This window comes from Pleurodeles waltl, chromosome 6, assembly GCF_031143425.1.
Source record: "Pleurodeles waltl isolate 20211129_DDA chromosome 6, aPleWal1.hap1.20221129, whole genome shotgun sequence".
Lineage (NCBI taxonomy): Eukaryota > Metazoa > Chordata > Amphibia > Caudata > Salamandridae > Pleurodeles > Pleurodeles waltl.
The window spans coordinates 268,392,680-268,414,535 of record NC_090445.1 but is presented as its reverse complement, the minus strand read 5'-3'; positions in this window follow the sequence as shown (position 1 = coordinate 268,414,535).

Genomic DNA, 21,856 nt, shown 5'->3' with positions numbered 1-21,856 from the left:
TGAGTGACAGTAAGGACCAGTATGTGTGAGAATGAATGTGAACGAGTCAGTGAGTAGAACTGATTGTTACTGTGTGTGAGACTGAGTCACAGTATGACTATTTCAGAGTGAGTGAGAATTAGTGGGACTGTCTGAGACAGAGTGGGCCAGACTGTGTGAATTAGTAAAACCAAGTGAGACTGAGTGAGTCAGAGTGAGACAGTGCAAGAAAGTGTGAGAGAACCCTTCAAGAAAAAGCTCTTTGGAATTCGAGCCAAGTATTACGCCTCCCCACTTTTAAATGTCACCGGCCCCCACTGGACTGCCTGGATTTGTGATTGGTGCAGCAATGGTTGCAGAAATATCAGGGAAATCAACACTAAAAACCAGGCCAAATGACATTCAAGCAGACCAACAGACTGCTAAAAATGTCCTATACACTGATCCGTCAAAGCACTCATTCGGGTACTGCCACATTGCCCTATAGGCCAGGCCAACCCTGGATGAGAGTTTAAACCTGACATGACTTGATCCTGTGTCCATGGTAAAGACATCCAGTGCTTTATGCTCCTGTGTTCTCAAACTAGCATCATGCAGGCATAAAGAACAAAAGGCCAGATGGCTGCTGACTAGTTAGTTTGTTGCTAGTGAATGACACAAAGCTATTATTGAACAGTGTATTAATTGACAGCTTATTGAAAAGGCAGTATGTGCAATATCCAGTTGTTAAGCAGCTCACTGATTCAGCAACAGTACAAATGCATATGAATGTGCGTTCGCCACTGAGATCATCTGCAGTCAAAGAATAAACATTCCTCTGTGCATTTCTTGAAGCCTGTTGCACTGATCATAGCTTCGAGCTGAAGTGTAGCAGTAGCTGTGCATTTCAAGAAGACCCTCTCACAGCTATAGGACACTGGTGCCACTGCACAAGCCGCGACACTGATAGCCACAATCCTTTTTTTACCCCTGTTTTTCAAGGCATACACAATAGTGTAATATGCTCTGGAACTGGTATTGCTCTCAGACTGCAAATTTTGCCTTCTATATTCTGCGCCCTGTGTCCAACAAAAGCTAATGGTAACGGTCAGTTTAAAATGAGACTGATCACAGTCAGTACTCTAATGTTAATTGGCACAAACATTTTGTTTAAAAGGCTTGTAGCTTGGTTACGTCTTTCTCTTGTGGTACAGGTGATTTGTGTCTAATTTTGTACAGATTAATTCTCTAGCAATCTTCCCACTGCAGTCTACCTTAAGAAACTGTTTTTTTTACCTTTAAAAAAAAAACATTTTGTGGGGTTTTGTATTCTTAGTGGTTTACGTCACAACACAACTGCCATTGAATAAAAATAGTAAATGCATAGGAAGTCAGACCTGATTGTATTACAACACAAGAACTTCACACTGGGAAGCGAGGCAAGACGAATTCCAGTGCAGTATGAATACACCGTGGACAGTGGCGGCCCGTCCTTTAGGGCGGAGGGGCCACGCCCCCTCACCTTTTGCCCCTCATGAAGAGTGTCTGTCAGGCTGAACAGAGGTCAGCCTGACGGAAACTCTCCATGTTCAGCTCAGTCAGCCAGGAGCAGACATATGCGATTTGCGCAGACTCCTGGCTGCCTGAGCTGAACTTTGCTGGGCTGACGAGGTCACAGCTCCTATGGGCGTGACCTCCTCAGCTCAGAAAAGGTGCCTCGAGGCCCTCCCCTGGGTGACGAGGAAAGCGTCACCAATTGACACTCTCCCTGGGCGCTTCAGGTTTAGGCCCTGAAGTTCCCAGGGTGAGTGTCAATCAGTGACACTTCGTCACAGAGTGGGGTAGGGTCAGCAGTCTCACTGACTCCATCCCACTCTGTGACGAGGCTGGGACTGCTGCCTTCCCTCATTGGCTGACGGGAAGGCAGCAGTCCCAACCCTCCTGGGACCTGGAGGCTGAAGGTAAGTGTATGTGTGTGTGTGTGTGATGTTTTAAATTGAATGGTGCGCGCGTGCATGTTTGAGTGTTGTCAATGGATGTGCATGAGTGCATGTCTGTGTGTGAAAGAACGAGTGTGTTTGTGTGTGTGTCCCGCCCGCCCCCCCTCCCTCCTAAAGCTGCCGGCTGCCACTGACTGTGGCACTACAGCACTGATCCTCAAACTGTTGCATATGATCAAGATTGTGCAACAATGATTTCATAGCTCAATCTATTTTACCCTTGCTACACAGTATAAACATTTTTTTCAGAAAAAAGAGCGCATATTAAGCATTTCAGTAGCTTCGCTAATAGCTGCTTTCAAGGAGCATGTTCAGGCTAAAAACATTTGTTCAAGTACGAAGCTACCATCTATGCCTTTGGAAGAATTCACTGAGCCCACCTTTTTACCTGAGCCCATCTCTAGAGTGTTTAGCATTGACACATCGGACCTTGTTTCTGATGATCTATGTCAGTTAACTAGTATGCGTTCATATAAATATATCTCAAATAAAAATAAGTAAAACAATCTTTAAAAATTAAATGGATGGATAGATGTGGTAATACCTTCTATGTTAAGCAAGAACTCAAATTAGTAGTAAATAAAAAGTCTAAATTAAAAGTTGTTTATTAATTCATTTTAGTGTTTTTTTCAAGTACTCTACAAAATGCATTATGTCTACGGAGGCCATGTGCTTAACATCAAGGATTACATAAAGTTTTTTTTCCCACTGTTAATTGTAGACCTTTTAGCCTTAGGATGGACTTCTCCCAACCATTTACCATGGCTAACCAGTGCTAAAATGAAGGTGCTTACTCTTTAAAATATGACAACAATGGCTTCTACCCAATTGACATATTTAATTTACTTGTATGTCTCCAGTAAAGTGGCATTACTTGTGCCTTGGGCCTTTAAATTAAATGTCATTAGTTGGTGTGCAACACTGATTATGCCCCCCCCCTTAAAGTTGCACTTTAAACATGTCTCAAGCCTTCCATTACAGTCTGCGTATGCAGTTTTAGAACTGCAATTTTGAAATGACAAAATAACCCTTTTATCATGCCCAAACCTTCCTTTTTAATACGTTTCATTAACCCCCATGGTAGGGCCTCGACTGCCCAGAGGGTAGAGTGCAATGCATTTAAAATGTAAGACATGTACTTTCAAGATTTACAAGTCTCAATAGTGAAAAACTCTTAAATTCATTTTTCGCTACTGCAAGTCCTGCTTCTCCCATAGGATATTGTTGGAGTCACCTTATTACATTTAATACACTGTCATTTCAAATGGAAACATGTAACCAGTTAATGTTTGGTGTCTTTAGAATTGTATTGAAAAATCCTAACTGACAGTAAAGTCAAATCTTACATTTCAATATTTTAAATGACACTTTTAGAAGGTTGTCATTTTCCTGCCTTGGACATTTTTTGCCTGTAGCCTGTCTCTGGGTCAAATGACTGAGAGCTTAAGTAAGCCTGGATGAACCATCACTGCCAGGATGGGAGGGTGGGCACAGCCCTAGCTTACACTTTAGTAGGCTCTGTTGTGCTGTCACACAAAGGGTTGCATACCCCTTGTAGTTAGTCTGGAGCCAGAGCAGTGAATGGAGGGCACCTGTGTACTTCAAAGGGAAACCTCTAGAAGATTCTCCCACCTTCCAGAGGTAGGACACCAGATATAAATATAGGACCTTAGACACCAACTATTCGGCACTTTTGGATATTCTGCCAAGAAGAAGGACTGCTGTGCTATGAAAGGACTGCCACTAGGATGGACTGTTTCATTTAAGGACTGCTCTAGATGCCCCTCTGTGCTGACCTGCTGACCTCTTGCATGTGTGAGCAGGAATCTGGACCTACATCTCTTGAACACAGAGCCCCAGATTGACTCCAAGGGCTAATTGGCTGGTCTACACATCTGAATCCTCAGGGACACAGCAGACTTGCAACAACCTTGCATCTGGACCTGCCATCTGTGAGTCTAATTTGACAAAGTGGTGCCACCCCAGTCCTGGGCCCTTGGAAGTGGGCTTAAGGAGTTTTGGCAGCCTTTGTGGATCTAGGGAAATAAACACCTCTCCTCTGCTGTGCAGAGCAACCCCAATAAGAACTGACTCATCTCCACTGCTGTATGGATCGGAACTGTTGCAAAGACTCAGATTTCAGCACATTGCCTCTGCAGAACAGCCACTATGCAAGACATCCTTGTGCACATCTCTCATTAATGGCAGCCTCCATGACGACGACAAAGTTTGCATCACCATCACTGCCCAAAGCATCCTTGATGTCGGGTTCTCAGTGCAAGCGCCTGATGGTGAGACCCTCAATTATGATGCTGGTCCCCGCATTGCAGCCTCACTGCACCTCAGGATTAATGCATTGCTCCGGCTACGCAACACCTTTTCAATGTGGATCCTTGCAACACTCTGCAAACTAGGGTTTAGGGATCCCACTATAGCTGGTACACTCTCCATCATGGTTGGCCTGAAGTTGTGACTTTGTACAGGTCTGGCATATCCTCCATATTTCCACAGTTGGTACTTTGAGCTTTTTGGTGCTATTTTTGCTGAAATCCTTGAACCTTTATGTCTCCGGTCTTACTGATTGGATTTTTGTTGTTCTGATCTTGTTTTATTTAATTACAATTACTATATTATTCCAATCTGGTGTAGGAATATTTGAGTGTGCTGTTTTCACATAATTACTGTTTAAGGTGTTGCACTTTATACATTGCCTCTAAGTTAAGCTCAACAGCTCTGTGCCAAGCTACCAGGGATTTGAGTGCAGTGTGGGGTTTGCTTGTGCCATACCTTAACAAGGATTGTAGTTGCTACTTGACCAGGAATCCCATGCCAGTCAACCAACAACCCAATTTCTTACAATTACCTTGATGGTTTATTTCAAATATATTAGTAATTCTAAATATATTGTCTCAATATAACACTGACTTAAATAATAATAAAATATGTTGAAATTGATTTTCTGTAGGAAAATTATAAACATAAATATTACAACTATAATTTCCCTATGATTTGACCAATAACAGCACTGCCTGCTTATACAACACTGCCGGAAACAGAGGATATTGGTGATTCCTCCTGGCACACAAAAGCAGAAGCTGTTGATGCAAGCCATTGCTACAGAGACAGATATACCACCCATCATGGAAAACACTACGCCTCCATATTAGGAGCCCCAGCTGTAACTATTTCTCCCTTGGAGTTACTCAACATCATCTAACATCTTCCTACCTTGAAAGAGAAAGACGGGCTTTAAGGCACACTGTAAATATAACTAACTAACTATAACTCGTGCTCTGTGATAACTATAACTCACGCCCACTCCATCCACAGTTTTCTCCCCAATAATTTTATTACAGACGTCGCAGTGATAATATCAATGATGCCATAGATAATGTAATGAATGATGTAATATGTTTGGTAATTAGCTGTGCATGTCGAGGGTGCGAGTTACAGATATCTCAGGGCACAAGTTATAGTTATTTGAAATGATTCTAACTATGACAGCTGAATTGCTATGCTTTTGTGCGTGTAAACTCAGAACGTAACTATAATGCACTTGTGCTTTTTTCTATGAATTTCTAGGATTTTTTAAATGTTAATTCCTTACTGTTCCCTTTGGCTTTTCAGTGAATTTCTTCATTTCTTTTTTTACGCAGTGGAGGGTTGGCCTCAGGGCCTGGCCTGTGGCTTGGCCCTGCAGGCAAACCCTCCCATTCATCCAGTCCCACACCGCTGATGACATTTGGCCCCCCTCAAATATTTTAATAAAACCCTGGTAGGTCATGGTCCCTGGTGCTCAAAAGTGCCCGAGGAGGGGGGCTACATGCGCGCCCCTCCCAACTTTGTCATATACACAATGCCCCTGGACCTGGGCCACCAGGGGGCAAATGTTTAAACAAGCACAGAGTTCACACTTGCTTTATTTTTCCACCGGTACCAGGTCTAGGTGGTCAGAGTATTCCTACCCTGCCCACGTTTCTTTTTTTGGTACTCATCTGAGTTCAAGTCCCAAAATGACTGACAACACTTCTTGGTTGAAGGGTTGCAGCCAGTCAGATATCAGCACAGGGACTGTTGGATCCACAGAGAATCGGCATCCCTAGAGATCCATATAACCTTTTCCTTTAATATCCCCAAAACTAGTGAATGGATTTAGACCAAAAAATCAGAAAGGGCTCTTTCTGGACCAATCGCTACCTTTCTGCCAAAATTGGGAATAAGTGCATCCAGTGGTTCGGGTTGTGGTCATGTTCAAAACCCTATGGGAAATTGAATGGGGAAAAGTGTTTTGAGACCACCCACTTTTCTTTTTTTACCACTGCTTGACAAATCACCCTGAAATTTTGCGACAGCAGCTGAACTGATTGGTGTAATAATTTTGAGACTTTCGTGAAGATTCGTCAAAAGGCGCCAAAGTTATTGGCAAAACAAAAAAACTATTTTCCTAAGGAAACAAGGTCCTAACTATAATTATATTATATTTATACAATTTTATATATATATATATATATATATATATATATATATATACATATCTTATTGCAAGCAACTTTTTTTCTAAACTGCTTCACAATACCACAGATAAGTACAATTACATTTATTTTATTTAGCATCCTTGAAAATGCAAACTATCCTGATTACAGTGTCTCACACACAAAGGCACCACATTGCATCTGGTTCCCCAGTTGTCTTGTGTTGTGACTTGAGAGGAGGCTGAAGTGAAATAATATCTCAGTCATCCTTAGCTCTTAGCTTATTATTGCGTGATTGAAATGCTGTTACTACTGAGACAACCAAAGATTTCTCACAATGCCTTTTTTTTGGAATGCATTGTTTTTGGCATTTCAGAATAAACCCGTATGCACAATTAAATGAGTATTGACCTACAATATGCACATCTACCCTGCCATACCACAGTGAACATTAAGGGCCTGATTACGACCTTGGTTAATGGGATACTCCATCACAAATGTGATGGATATTCCGTACGCCGTGTTACAAGTTCCATTATATTCTGTTGAACTTATATAATGGCTGGAGGGATATCGTTTGTGACGGAGTATCCCATCCGCCAAGGTCGTAATCAAGTCCTCAGTGATTTGGACAATACACATAATTTCCATTACATATTATAATGTCTGAAAAGCGGTTCTACAGAGCACATACAAGACACCAACCAAGATTAGAATCATGCACTGGTTTGCAATTAACTGACACATACAAAATGGTCTTACGAAACACCTCTACTGTGGTCCTGTTATATATTTGTATCAGTAATTGCATGCCCAAGGAGCTCTCACAGTGCAGCTCTATTTGTATTTGCTTTGCACCTGGGCCACAGAATATTGGACATTTACAAAGCATTGTAAACTAACGTATCAAGCAGTAGTACAGAGGCACTGAGCCACACACATGGCTACTGAATGAAATTTGCAGCAATTATAGCTTTACTCATACTAACTGTTGGACCTGGCCTTCTCTGGAGAGTCACCACAAAACTTACCACCTCCTGCTTTCTGTATCCATTTTTGTTTAGGTGCAAAAATGTTGGTGCTCTCTCCTCTGAAAATATGAAAATTGGCTTACACCTGTTTGGCACACTTAGGCCCTCATTTCAAGTTTGGCGGGTGGAAAGGGTCATGTCACCGCCAGTGCAGTGACCTTCCTGCTGCCCCTATTATGAGTTTCCTGAGTTTTTGCCTCCTGACCCAGTGGGAAACAGCCCACAACATTGACACCGGCTCGTATTCGAGCCAGCAGCAATTTTGCGGTGTGTAAGGAGCAACAGGACCCGTCGCACTTTTTACTGTCTGCTAAGCAGACAGTGAAAAGCACAATGGGGCTGTCTATGGAGCCCCCTGCATGCAGCGCTCCCCTGGTGGATTGGGACCGCTGGCACAGCCAGCCCCCCTGGGGAGGGAAACTGGCCATGCCTGCGGTCCGACCGTGGCGCTTTCACCATGGTCATACTGTGGTGGTCTGATAGCCACCAAAGTGGTCTGACCACTGCTTTGGCGGCGGTCAGACTGCCACAGCGAGTCTGGCGGTCCTAGGACCACCATAATCATAATGAGGGCCTTAACGTACGTATAAGTATCTCGTAAAGTGGTACAGTATGTACACAGGGTCTGTAAATTAAATGTTAATAGTGGGCTTGCTATCTATTCCACTAGCACAACCAAATACACCCATGGGACAGAGGTAAATATCAACACAACTGTGCAATTGTCACATGGGACTGATTCAAGAAGAGACATCTGCCAAAGGACCCAGAACTCAATAATGAATTAACATCAATAAAAATGTTCCAATAAATGGTGGGTAATTTCATAATTCATGGTATATATATTTACACATGCACGCCCCTAAGTACAAAAGAAGCAAAACATTTCAAAAGAGTTCAAATTAAAGACCTGCTGGATTCACAGAATTTTTAAATAAATTTCAATGTTGTACAATATGTCAAATATTCACAGGTGTGATAAATTAAATCAAAAAGAGCAAGTGACACGGTGCTCACAGAGAAACCAAAACAGTACACATAATCAATACTGTGGCTCTAAGCTGAACTGTGTAATGTTAACCCATGAAAATGTGTCAGAACAGACCCTGGAATATAAATAGCATCCACCAATTAGTGAAGGACTGCTTTCATGGCAATGGACATCTACACAGAAAAGTCTCAACAATTTCAAATAGGAATGTGTCCGCAAAGGTATGTGCCAGAATGTACCCAAAATATCGAAAGGAACAACTGAAACAGTTTCCCTAATTTTAACCCAACAAACCCATTCCAATGTAACAATATCACTACAACCTGCTACGGGTGGTTGTACGCAGAATGTAAGACAATACTAACTGGTGAACAGCAAACATGTCCGAGATGTATGAACGATATATGTCCCCTTTGTGTGTGCAACATATCACTAACATATGATCATAACCAAATGTAAAGTGCCAGGTCATCTTTGTAATCCATATGTTCATATCGACACAATATGTCAAAATAAACACACATGCATTCTCCACTCACAAAAAATATGTAATTTTGGTGTAAGTGTACAGTAATGACTTGAATGCTTGCACCATCACTAATGTACAACACAAATGTGTTCAATTTAAAAATGACAACTGAAACATACAACCTGTGTATTTTACTGTCACATATGAGAGTAAGTGCATGGTAACATCACCAGCAAGCTATCAGTAACAATTAAATAATAAGGCCAGGACAAAGAAATCCATAAAATTATATATATTATAGAATGCAGTTTCCTTACTCAGAATAAAAAGAATGTCAACATATTTACATGAGAAATGCCTATGGGCCAGATGTATCAAAATTCCAGTTAGCTATTCCCAAATTGCGATTTTTAAGAAATCGCAATTTAAGAAATGCAAAAAGCGATGTATCAAATTTGAAAATCTCCAGTAGAGATTTCTTAAAATTCGCAAACGCAATTTGCGAGATGCAAATACTGAATCTCAAAAAAAATTGTGATTCGGTAATTAAAAATCGCAAATAGCAAAAACAGCAAACCGGAACAGCCTGATGACATCACAACCAGGAACTGAGTCAGCCTATGCTGGTTCTTTGAGCCACACCCACAGGAGCAGAGAGAGAGTCACAGCCCATCACCAGGGAGTCAGCATTGTGAGTAAGCCAGGACCAAACAGCAACATGGCCAATGCAGGAAATGGGAAATAGAAGGGAGACAGGAAGAGGAAGCTACAATTCAGTGAGGCAGAATTGGAGTTGCTCATTGAGGAGGTTGTTTGGAACCATGATAGACTATTTGGGAAAAACTCACTCCAAGTACCTGAGAGTGAGAAGCGGAAACTCTGGTCTGACATCCAGACAAAAATATGCGCAGTGGGTGTTGCGCAGCGCTCTGTGGAGGAGACACGCAAGCACTGGTACGACTTGCAGCCCATGCCAAGGAGAGGGTGGCCAGCAGGCTTATGGAGGCAAGGAGCACCGGAGGCGGACCTTCCACCCTGACACTGTCCACGTCTATGGAAGACCTGGTGGAGTCCACATTGCTTCCAGAAGCTGTCAGCGGTGTTACTGACATTGACACCTCAGGGACACCCAGCACCAGCAAAGTTAAGGCCAGTAATTATGTGTATCCCCACAAGTGCATGTACAAATGCCCCTTAGGAAATAGAACATAGGTTGATGCACAGTGAAAAGTAGTCCATCTCACATCTTACATACAACACAACAGTGCCTTATGGGAGTGCTAGTACACAACCCTAAGGTAAATACACAACATAAATAGCAAGATAGTGGTCAACCACATAGAGAAACACCACAAATGACTCAGGGTGACACAATTTAATTGTACAGTTAAAGCAACACTGCGTAAATCTGTGAAAAATGCTAGAATTGACATGCTGCACATGGTGCTTGCAGATAACTCGGTCCCTGCTGCTGCAGGATCTGAAAAAGTGGGGGAAGCAGAAACACAGCCACAGTCTGACTCAAATACCACTGAGTCCTAGAGCATTGTTCCGACTAGACGTAGGGCAAGGGTGTTACCACTGCCAGAGTATAACTTGGACTCAGATGAGATGCCAGAACACGAACCCACACCACCACCAGAGGCAAGTCCCACAAGAAGGCACCAGTCCCTGCACCAGCTCCAGTGTCAGTCAAATCCCCTCAGGAAGCGCCACAATGCAGGCAGACAGGGCACAGAAGAAGGAGTGGTTCCAACAATCTTTGGCGGCCTTGAAGCTTCCAGGCTGAAGGTACAGTGCCTTCAATGCAAAGATTTGAAGTCACTGCACAGACAGATTGTGTCTCACAATAGCACGTGGTTACTACACAAGCAGTTGGGGACCCTGATTGATGGACAGCAAACAGCTGCTGAAAACACCAAGGAGTTTACACAGGCCATTGGTAAACTCTGCACTGAGATACTGCAGGAGTACGTCAGCCGACGCAGGCGCCACCACCAATATTTGGGAAAGTTTGATGGCTTCTCTAGATCCGTCAATTGGCTTGCAAGTTCTACAGCCCTGATATCACAGCATGCCGTTGCCACACAGGTGGAGATGGCACATTGCAGTCGGGACATTGCACAGGGATTGGTGCAAATTACCAATGTATGGATGCCATGCAAACGGCACACAGTGCCACAACCAGTGACCTGGGTGTTGGGGACAGTGAGGGGTCCTCTAGCCACAGCAGTTTGACAGTCCCTGTGATTGATCCAAAGCGTTCCAGTGCCAGACCCAGTACTGCATGTGAACCTGCTACTAGAGGTGCCAGCGGGGGCACTGAGCACTCAAGTGGAGTGCGTGGACGTAAGAAGTGATGTTGAGGGCTGCAGGGGACCACCTAAACATGTAGAAATACAGTCCTACTATGATGCTAATAGTGTGACTCTGTTAATTGTTCATGTCTGCCCATTGTGAATAGCTATGTTCTAATGACTCATTTTTTACCTGAAGTAAAGGTAATAAAGATGCTAACTACAGAAATACATTTCATTTAAGTGGATTTGTCATTACTTACATCAAAAATGGTTGCACGTGATGTCAGCACACCTTTGCCTGCTCTCTGCTGCACTAGTCCTGTCTGCTGGTAGAAGGGGTGGTAAGGGATCATCATCCTCATCTGAGTCTGGCTCCGTGAGTTCCACTGGTATGCCCCTGGTGGTTGCTAAGTTGTGCAAGATAGCACATTTGGCCACAATTTTGCATGTCGCCTCTAGGCTGTACTGTAGTGCACCTCCACAATTATGGATGCACCTGAAAAGGTCCTTCAGCAGCCCAAAAGTGCGCTCCACCACATTGTGGGTTGCCCTAGGTGCAGCACTGTACCTCCTCTCTGCTGGAGTTGCAGGGCTCAGGTAGGGCGTTAGAATATAGGTGCGCACAGCCCAGGCACTGTCTCCTGAATGCACAGAGAGTAAAATGAGTACATGTGCTGTCTGACGTCACGCTTACATCAATGCATTATTCTGAACTATCAAATTACCTAGTAGATATCCTTCACCAAACTCCCCAGCTAGCAGTCTTGTGTGTATCCCGCTGAGGCGAAAGATGTAGGAATCATGTGTGCTCCCTGGGTATCTGGCCACTAGATCTGTAATGATGTAGGAGGCATTGCATATCACCTGTAAGTTCATAGAATGATGGTTTTTATGGTTGTGATACACATACTCGCTGGCCGATGGTGGATAGATTGCTACATGTGTCCCATTGATGCCACCTAGGACATGTGGGAACTGTGCTATCTGGTAGAAATTAACTTTAGTTTGTTTTAATGCCTGTGGGGTGTTGGGGAAGCTTATGTACAGTTGAATTCTGCTCAGCATGGCATTGAGAAATGCATTGAAAAATCTAAAGAGGGCACTCTGTGATACCCTTCCAGCTGTTGCTATGACCCCTTGATAGCTCCCTGAGGCTAGTAGGTGCAGGGAGCATAATACCTGCACATGGGTGGGTATGCTATTGGTACTGTGTGTTGTGCCCTGCAGCATGGGTTGTAGCTCAGCTATCAGGTCAAGTATCATGGCTGAGCTTAACCTGTACTTCTCATAAATTTCCTTCTCAGTCTGGCCAAAAAGGGTTATGCGCACTCTGAAAATCCGCTCCTGTCTCCTCCTCTCTCTCCTCAAACCTGACAAGAACCTCGTTCTCCTTGCCATGACGTAGAGTGCAGCCATTGTGGAAGAGGAGCTGAGGCATTCTGGGCCTCTTTATATAGGTTGCACCTGGTTACCACCTGGTTTCAGTTTGTGGAAATTGCATGTGCAAACGGCCATTCTGCGAATAATCGCAATTTGCAAATTTTTGATGCATCGCATTGCGAATCCGTTTTTGCGTGTCGCAATCTGCATATCGCAAATAGCGGCACAATTTAGCGGATCGCTATCTGAGATTCGCTAATCTGTATCGCAATTATCGCCATTTGCGATACGCTGATTGCGACACGCAAATTCATGTCTCATTCGCAAAAATTAGCTATTTTGCGATTTCTTATTTTTGCACTGCGAATGCCTTTCATACATCGGAAAACACATTTTTGCATTTGCAAATGGACATTCGCACCGTTTGCGAATGCAAAAACGCTTGATACATCTGGCCCTATGTCCATATGGGCCACAATGGCTTCTAGGTCCATCACTTGCCTCATGAAGTCACTGCCAGAATAAACCTCCTCTGGAAGGGGCATCCATGGGACAGAGATCAGGCAGCTTAATGATTTCACTGTGGGGGTGGGTCCTTGGGTTTGGGAGGGGTGGGTTGGGATTTGGCAGGGGTCAAGCCCAGGAAAAAAATTAACTTTTCACAGGGAAATGGGTAGGATGTTCAGGACGTAGTTGGGTTTGGGGGGGGTAGAGGGAGTGTCTGTGTCTGTTGTGAATATGCCTGTTGATGGTGGGTGTGCATGAAGGTCTTGTATATGTACTGCATCTTTAGGTATCTGTTTTTACTGATAGGTGGTTGGGTGTTGGAGTTTGGATCAGGTATGGTTGTGTGTGGCTGTGTCTGTTGTGGTTGTGGTGTGTGTTGTTGTGGTGTCTGTGATTGTGCATGCTTGTGTGATGACTGCCGATGTGGCTGTTGTGTATGTGTGTTGGTATTGTACTGGGTGCGATGACTGGGGGTGTGCAGGTGGTGTCTGATGAGGTGGTTGTAGTGATGAGTGTCATGTCTGTGTGGTATGTGTGTGTGGTTGTGTAGTGGAGGTGTGCTAACTAGGGGTGTGACAGTGGTGCTGATGGTGGTGGTGGTGTGTGTGGTGTCTGCATATTTGTGTCTGTGTGTCCATGTGTCTGTCACTGTACACAGAATATCCAAACCTTCAGTGCAGATGCAGATTCTTACACTGTAATAGCACCGACTTAGCAATGCCAAGCCTGATATATCAGCTGCTTCACAATTGTGCAGTTTGCCACAGTCACCAGTAAGGAAGCCTACTTTCACTACACACATTAGTGACATACCATCACATCTAACCCAATCATGACCTGGGGCATGATTTGAGAAACTATACCTAATGTCATTTTGATAATGCTGGCTAACTCTTTCTTTGCATGCAGCCATGTGTCTGCCCACAACAGTAATTGCATTGGGAGGAGGAATCAAGTGCATTTATATAGCACAAAGCAAACCACCACACACAGCATCAGACACAGTCTGACCAACTTATAGCTCCAGAAATCATCATGGGCTCTGGATGTGTGTCTTCCTCGTAGTTGTTGGTATACAACATAGCTGGAAAATAAAGAGGTGAAACCACAGCATCTTAAAAAAATGACTTGCCCCCTTGCTGCTGCTGTGGGGCCTTCAACTGCCCATCAAGCTCCTAGTAAGCCACCGCAAGGACATGGGCTATTAGGGAAGGTAATGGGGGGACACCCCCTGGATCGCTGGGAGGACTGCTAGAATTGGCTTTCGACTGATTTTCTGGTAGCACAATACAGGTTTTCCCACTTCTTCCAACAGTACAGGCTACACCACTTGTGGTCCACACCTTCTTTGCAGTGGGCTCCCATATCTCTTGCATTTGATGGGCGTTGACCTTTGTAGATGACATAGAGGACTGGAAAAGGTAATTCAGTGCAGTACTGCTGTGACATGATATTTTACCAATACACACATAGGCCCTCATTATGACATTGGCAGTAAATCCCACTTACCGACATGCTGACTGCTGCTAACATACTGCTGCGGCGGCGGATATCCGTTCACCATATTATCACACACACACACAATTCCGCCACACCAAAGGTCAGTGATAAACTGGCGGTATCCAAAACCACACCGTTAAGCCAACAGAACAAAACCCATCACATTGTGACCCACAAATCTCCACGGCGGACATTCAATGGTGGTAAATCATTGGCAGAACATACAGCCGCGCTCAAAATACACACATTCAAACAAAACACCACCACATTGGACAATTCAAACTACACACACCTGACACTCATACACACACCACACCACTATAAAACACACACCCACATTACCCACAACCCCTTATGACTACAAACCATTGGCACGAGACAGACACCACAACCACAGACAAGACAAGACACACACCATCATCACCTATACACCACCCAAGCACCTCACAGCACATACCCCTACGCATCACCCTACACACCCTCACCACACTACTCACACAACACCCATGGCACCACAATGACAACCCAGATTCTCTAAGGAGGAGCTAAGGGTCATCGTGGAGGAAATCATCCGGGTACAGCCTCAGCTATTTGGAGCACAGGTGCAGCAGATATCCATTGCTAGGAAGATGGAGCTATGGCAGAGGATCGTGGACATGGTCAACGTCGTGGGACAGCACCCAATAACAAGGCATGCCATCAGGAATAGGTGGAATGACCTACGGGGAAGGTACGTTCCATTGCTGCAAGACACCAGCTGACAGTACAGAGGACGGTCAGTGGACCCACACCTCCTCCCCCACTATTAACATGGGAGGAGCAGGTCTTGGCAATCTTGCATCCTGAGGGCCTGGCAGGAGTAGGAGGAGGACTGGACTCTGGTAAGTCAACTCTATAGTACTACTACCCCTCTACCTGCATGCCATCACATACCCCACTGTTGGAAATGGCCCTTTTTGCAGGGTCATCCCCAGTCTTTTTGCCTCCTGCCTCCTATCTTTTCTGACCTGCTGCTGTTGGCTTTTGAACTCTGAGCACTTTACCACTGCTAACCAGTGCTAAAGTGCATATGCTCTCTGTGTAAATTGTATGTAATTGGATTATCCATGATTGGCATATTTGGTTTACTGGTGAGTCCCTAGTAAAGTGCACTAGAGGTGCCAGGGCCTGTAAATCACATGCTACTAGTGGGCCTGCAGCACTGGTTGTGCCACCCACATGAGTAGCTCTGTAAACATGTCTCAGACCTGCCACTGTAGTGTCTGTGTGTGCAGTTTTAACTGTAAATTCGACTTGGCAAGTGTACCCACTTTGCAAGCCTAAACCTTCCCTTTTCCTACATGTCAGACACCCCTAAGGTAGGCCCTAGGTAGCCCCAAGGGCAGGGTGCAGTGTATGGTTAAGGTAGGACATATAGTAATGTGTTTTATATGTCCTGATAGTGAAATATTGCTAAATTCGTTTTTTACTGTTGCAAGGCCTATCCCTCTCATAGGTTAACATGGGGGCTACCTTTAAATCTGATTAAAGTGTAGGTTCCCTTTGGGAGCGGATGGACATGTGGAGTTTGGGGTCTCTGAGCTCACAATTTAGAAATACATCTTTTAATAAAGATGATTTTAAGATTGTGTGTTTGAAAATGCCACTTTTAGAAAGTGAACATTTTCTTGCTTATACCATTTCTGTGACTCTGGCTGTTTGTGGATTCCCTGTCTGGGTCAGTTTGACAGTTGGGCTGGTTGCACCTCACACTAGACAGTGACACAAAGGGAGCTGGAGTGTAGCCTGCATATCCTGATGAGCCATCTGTGCTAGGAGGGAGAGGAGGAGTGGGCACTTACACCTGAAAGGGCTGTGCCTGATCTCACACAATGCTGTCTCCGACCCACTGGTGAGTGCCTGGGGCCTTGCCTGGGAAAGGCAGATTTCACATTCAAAAGAGACTTTACTTTGAAGTAGGCCTACTTCAAAGGAGAAATTGGGTATAAAAAGGGGAACCAAAACCACAGACTTTAGAACACTTCTGGAAACAAGAGGAACCTCTGCGTGGAGAGCAGCTGAAGGGCTGAGGAGAAGTGCTGCCCTGCCTGTGACTGTGCTTTGTGGAGCTATCCTGCAGTTGCTGCTTCTGCCAGAGTAAGAGGGCAAAGACTGGACTTTGTGTGCGTTCCATCTTGTGAATCAAGGGCTTGATTTACAGCTTGTCTCCTGTTGTTTGAAGTCTCAGGGACAGCAAAGACTTCTCTCTGCCAGCACTTGGAGTCTCTGGAGAGACTTCTGCTCTGACAAGTGGTGCTCTATCCAGTTCCTGGGCCCCTGGAAGGAAAGCTGGTGGAAATCCAAGAAAATCGACTTCGGACGACTTCGGACCGACGCCGCTGCCGAATCCAGTGACACCGCCTGCAACCAACTCTGTGATCTTCGCTGGAACGCGACGATCTCCGCAGGCCCGATGCCACTGCAACCCCGCTGAAGTTCACGACTCCGTGGAAGTCGCCGCACAATGTCGTGACTGACGCCGCTCATAGTGCGCGGATTCAACATTTCACACCGACGCCGCGATCCCCGACTTCACGCATCGACTCGTTTTCACTCTTCAACAAAGGTACTGTACTTGGGGGTCTACCCAACTCTGTGTCCGGCGCTGCTGGTGTCGGCTTGTTGGGAACGACTCCGTCATGATGCCGTGTTAACATCTCATCGAAGCATTTTGTGTTTCTAAGCGCTATTTTTTTAGTTTAATCTTTAAACATTTATAACTTGACTTGTGTATATCAGAGTTTTGTCTTTTGGTCTTTTTTTGTTTAGATAAATATTTCCTATTTTTCTAAACTGGTGTTGTCATTTTGTAGTGTTTTCATTGAGTTACTGTGTTTGTTGGTACACATACTTTACACCTAGCACTCTGAAGTTAAGCCTACTGCTCTGCCAAGCTACCAAGGGGGTAAGAAGGGGTTAGCTGAGGGTGAATGTCTTTTACACTGACTAGAGTGAGGGTCCTTGCTTGAAAAGGGGGTAACCTGACTGTCAACCAAAGCCCCATTTCTAACACCCACCCTTACCCTCACTCCCATCGCTCCACCACCTCCCACACACCCCACCATCACAACCCACTTGTCCCAATGCCAAGCCCTGAATGCCATGCCAATGCATGGACACCACTCACAGACATGCATAAACACCTATCACTAAAGCATGCACACTAGAGAGAATCAGCTATCCCACCACATAGCAACTCACACAAGGTAAAGCTACCAGGGCATTAACAACCATAGAGGGCAACCCACCCATGCACAATATGTCACACACAGAAACGATAACACTGCATTTACATCCCACAGGTATCCCAGCCAATGTCACAGAGGAAGCGGTGCCAGCACCATCCAACCCCCTACAGAAAAGGCCCACAGTGATGACAGCGACTCTGCTTGACTGGACCTGGATGAACAACCTGGCCCATCAGGGGCATGAGGACAGTCAGTTACCCAGGCACAGTCCCATACCACCACAAAGCCTTCCCCCTCAGGAAACAACACCCACGCAGCGTGCCTATACCTCTGTCCCCAGGACAAGTCAATCAGCAGTGTGTCCACCACTACAGTGACCCCAGGGCACACCTCAAACCCAAGACAATGAGGGACCTGGGGTCAGTGGCAGTGGGCACACGGTTCAGGGGACAGAGGCACAGGACAACAGAGAAGCTGGGAGGACTGCTGTGCACCAGGGGGAGGACAGGCCCAGGGAATCGACTCTCTAGGAGGCACTCACTGAGATCCTGGGAGCATACCAACATTCCCAGGATACGCTGGGCCAGATCCTGGACAACGTGCAGGAGAACAGACGGCTGCAGGAGGGACAGTACCAGGGGATCAGGGAGAACTTGAAGGCCACTAACACCACCATGGTCTCCATTGCCGGGGTGCTGGCAAACATGGCCAACATTATGAGGGAGGCAGTTGTACAACAGTGGACCCCTGCCATTAGCCACACTACTGAACAGCCCTCCACCTCCGCTGCCGCTAGTGGACAGAAGGCCTCGCCACAGGACCAACAGGCCACAAGCACCCCTCCCCCTACAGAAGGAGAACCACCCTGCAAATGTTCCCTGTGATCCAGGCAGAAGCCAGAGACTATTGCCAAGACCCCCACCATGAAATTAGACTCTCCTGATTGTCACCCTTGTGTCTCACTCTGTCACCCTGTCCACCTTGAACTGCCATTGCTCCCCTTCTTATGCTCCCTTGGACAATGCACCTGTGCTACAAATACACTGGAACTATACCCTGGACTTTCCTCCATCATCACCCCAGCCCATTGCACTTCTCCCTTTTCTTCGTGGCACTGCAATAAACACACTTTAAAAAAATACGAGTATGGAATATGTCAAATGATTTAAGAATGCCTTTGTATAACAAGGTTTAAACATTGCAATTCAACTGTACAGCAGTGCTTACTTTGTGCTTGTTTTTTCCAATGCAGAGCACCGGCACTTATTTTTGTGGGCCCGCACTTATTTTTCTGTTTCTAGCATTTAATGTGAGCAAAAGATGCATATGGGAAAAACGGAGAAAGAGAAAAATGAAAAAGTGTCACAAAGGGAGAAAGCAGAAAGCTGCAGAGTGAGTTGAAGGGGAAGGGAGTGGTTGTAAATGGATTAAAGAGGCCCGAGATGGCTTCAGGATTACTCTGCCTCAGTACTCAGTGCTCGCACATGTAATTGCTGTAGCCGAGTGTTTTGGGAGCTTTGGGCACCGGCACCTTTTTATTTACAAATTAAGTACTGCTGTACAGTAATGTTTACACCTGTAGCTGGCTGCAGTGAATACACCAGGAGCGATAGTGGGGAACCAACATCTGCAAAAAGAGTTTCCAAAGGGTACAGTGAGTTGGCATGGAAGTGGGATATAACAGCCTGCCAGTGATGATCTGAAACAATAAAATGACAATGAAATGTGAAGTTACACTGTCTTGCTTGTGTGTCATTGGAAGCATTGTCTAATCACTGCAGTTCTGTTGTCCTCATCCTCTGGCTCCTCATCTTCACTGTCCACAGGGTCCACTGCTGCCACACAGCCATCTCCAGCCTCCTCTTCCTGTAGGAAATGCACATGGCGTCTCAAGGCAAGGTTATGTAACATGCAGCATGCCACGATTATCTGGCAGACCTTCTTGGGTGAGTAGCACAGGGATCCACAGTTAGATGGAGGCACCAAAATCTGGCCTTCAGGAGGCCAAATGTACATTCAGTGATCCTTCTTGTTCGTCCATGTGCCTCATTGTAACGTTCCTCAGCCCTTGTCGTGGGATTCCTCACAGGGGTCAGTACCCATGATAGGTTGGGGTAACCTGAGTCACCTGCAAATATCGAGGGACAACAGTTAGCCACACACTATCCCTAATGGCCCACACGATACCCATACACCAACATCCACTGGGTGGGAACCAGGGCTCACCTATTAGCCACACCCTGTGCCTCTGTAGTTGGCCCATCACATTTGGGATGCTGCTATTCCTTAGGATAAAGGCATCATGCACAGACGCAAGATACTTACCATTGACATGGGAGATGTACTGGTCCGCCAGGCACACCATCTGGACATTCATCGAGTAAAAACGTTTTCTATTTCTGAAGACCTGTTCATTTTCCTGGGGGGGACAAATGCAAAATGTGTTCCATCAATCGCCCCAATGATGTTGGGGATATGTCCCATTGCATAGAAGTCAGCCTTCACTGTGGCCAAATCCTCCACCTATGGGAAAACAATGTAGCTGCACATGTGTTTAATCAGGGCAGCCAACACTCTTGTCAGCACTATTAAGAACGTTGGCTGTGACATTCCTGTTGCCAAGCCCACTGCCACTTGGAGAAAACCAGTTGCCAGGAAATGAGGCACTGATAGGACTTGCACAAGAGGGGGGATCCCAGTGGGGTGACGGATAGCAGATATCAGGTCAGGCTCCAGTTGGGCACACAGCTCTGATTGTGGCCCTGTCAAGTCTGTAGGTGAGGCTAATGTGCCTGTCCTCCATTATTGCCAAGTCTACCAGGGGTCTGTACACGGGGGAATGTCTCCATCACCTATTCATCCTCAGCGGTTGCAATCTATGGGGCAAACGAGTGAGTAGCCGGTCTTAAACTGCACATTGAAGCCCATACAGTTCAATGCATGATGTGAATATTAAATGTATTTATGGCATATGTCCTGTATGTACAATTGTGATCTGTGACACAGTTATGATCCATGGCCTACTCACCCCCCTGAAATGGCGCCCGCCTGTCCGGTATGGAGGGACAGGTGGAAGTGAGGTAATACCGCTGACGTGCGCCGTTGCGGGAGGCAATTGGGAACCGCCATGCAATTCCTCATAGGTTATTATTGGGCACTATGGGGTACAGTGGCCAATGGTGATGTACGCCGGTGGTGATGGTATGCACCGCCGCAGACGCCACCACCATTTTCTATCTGTTCACTCACTTGCTACCTGACCTTCAACAGGAGAGGATCTACACTGCATGTGCTGCTGTGACCTGTGTCTGGAACCTACCATGGCCTGTGTGACTGGGGAAAGAGCCCCTGCCTTCACCTTGGCGGAGTTGGAGATACTACTGGATGGGGTCCTACCCCTGTACGGACTGTTGTATGGGCCTCCAAACCAACCGGTGAGTACACTGTGAGCAGGATGCATGGGGCATGAATGCATGGAGTGGTGTGTGTGAAGGCCTCATGTAGGGGGGATTGGTGGATGGGCCCTGTGCAGCGTGCCGCATGTATGCTGGGCCATGTCTGTGCAAATGGGGATGGGAAGGGCTGTGGTGGGCCATGAGTGTAACAACCAGGATAGTCTGACTAATACCGTTCCCTGTGTATATTTCCTCCGCAAGTCAGCGCCCATCAAAAGAAGGGTATATGGCGTGCCATCGCCAAGGACGTGCGGACCCTGGGGGTCTACGGCAGGCGGCGCACCCACTGTCAGAAACGGTGGGAGGACCTGAGATACTGGGCACGGAAGACGGTGGAGGCCCAGCTGGGGATGGCCTCCCAACGAGGAAGGGGTGCCTGTCGAACCCTGACCCCCCTGATGGCCTGCATACTGGCGGTGGCCTATCCAGAGCTGTATGGGCGCTTGAGGGCATCACAGCAGCCACAAGGGGTGAGTACAGTGCCCATCATTACTACTTGCACCTGGTGGGGTGGTATCCGGGTGGGGGATGTGTCTCTGTGGGTGCCCCTAGTCCAGGCCTGACAT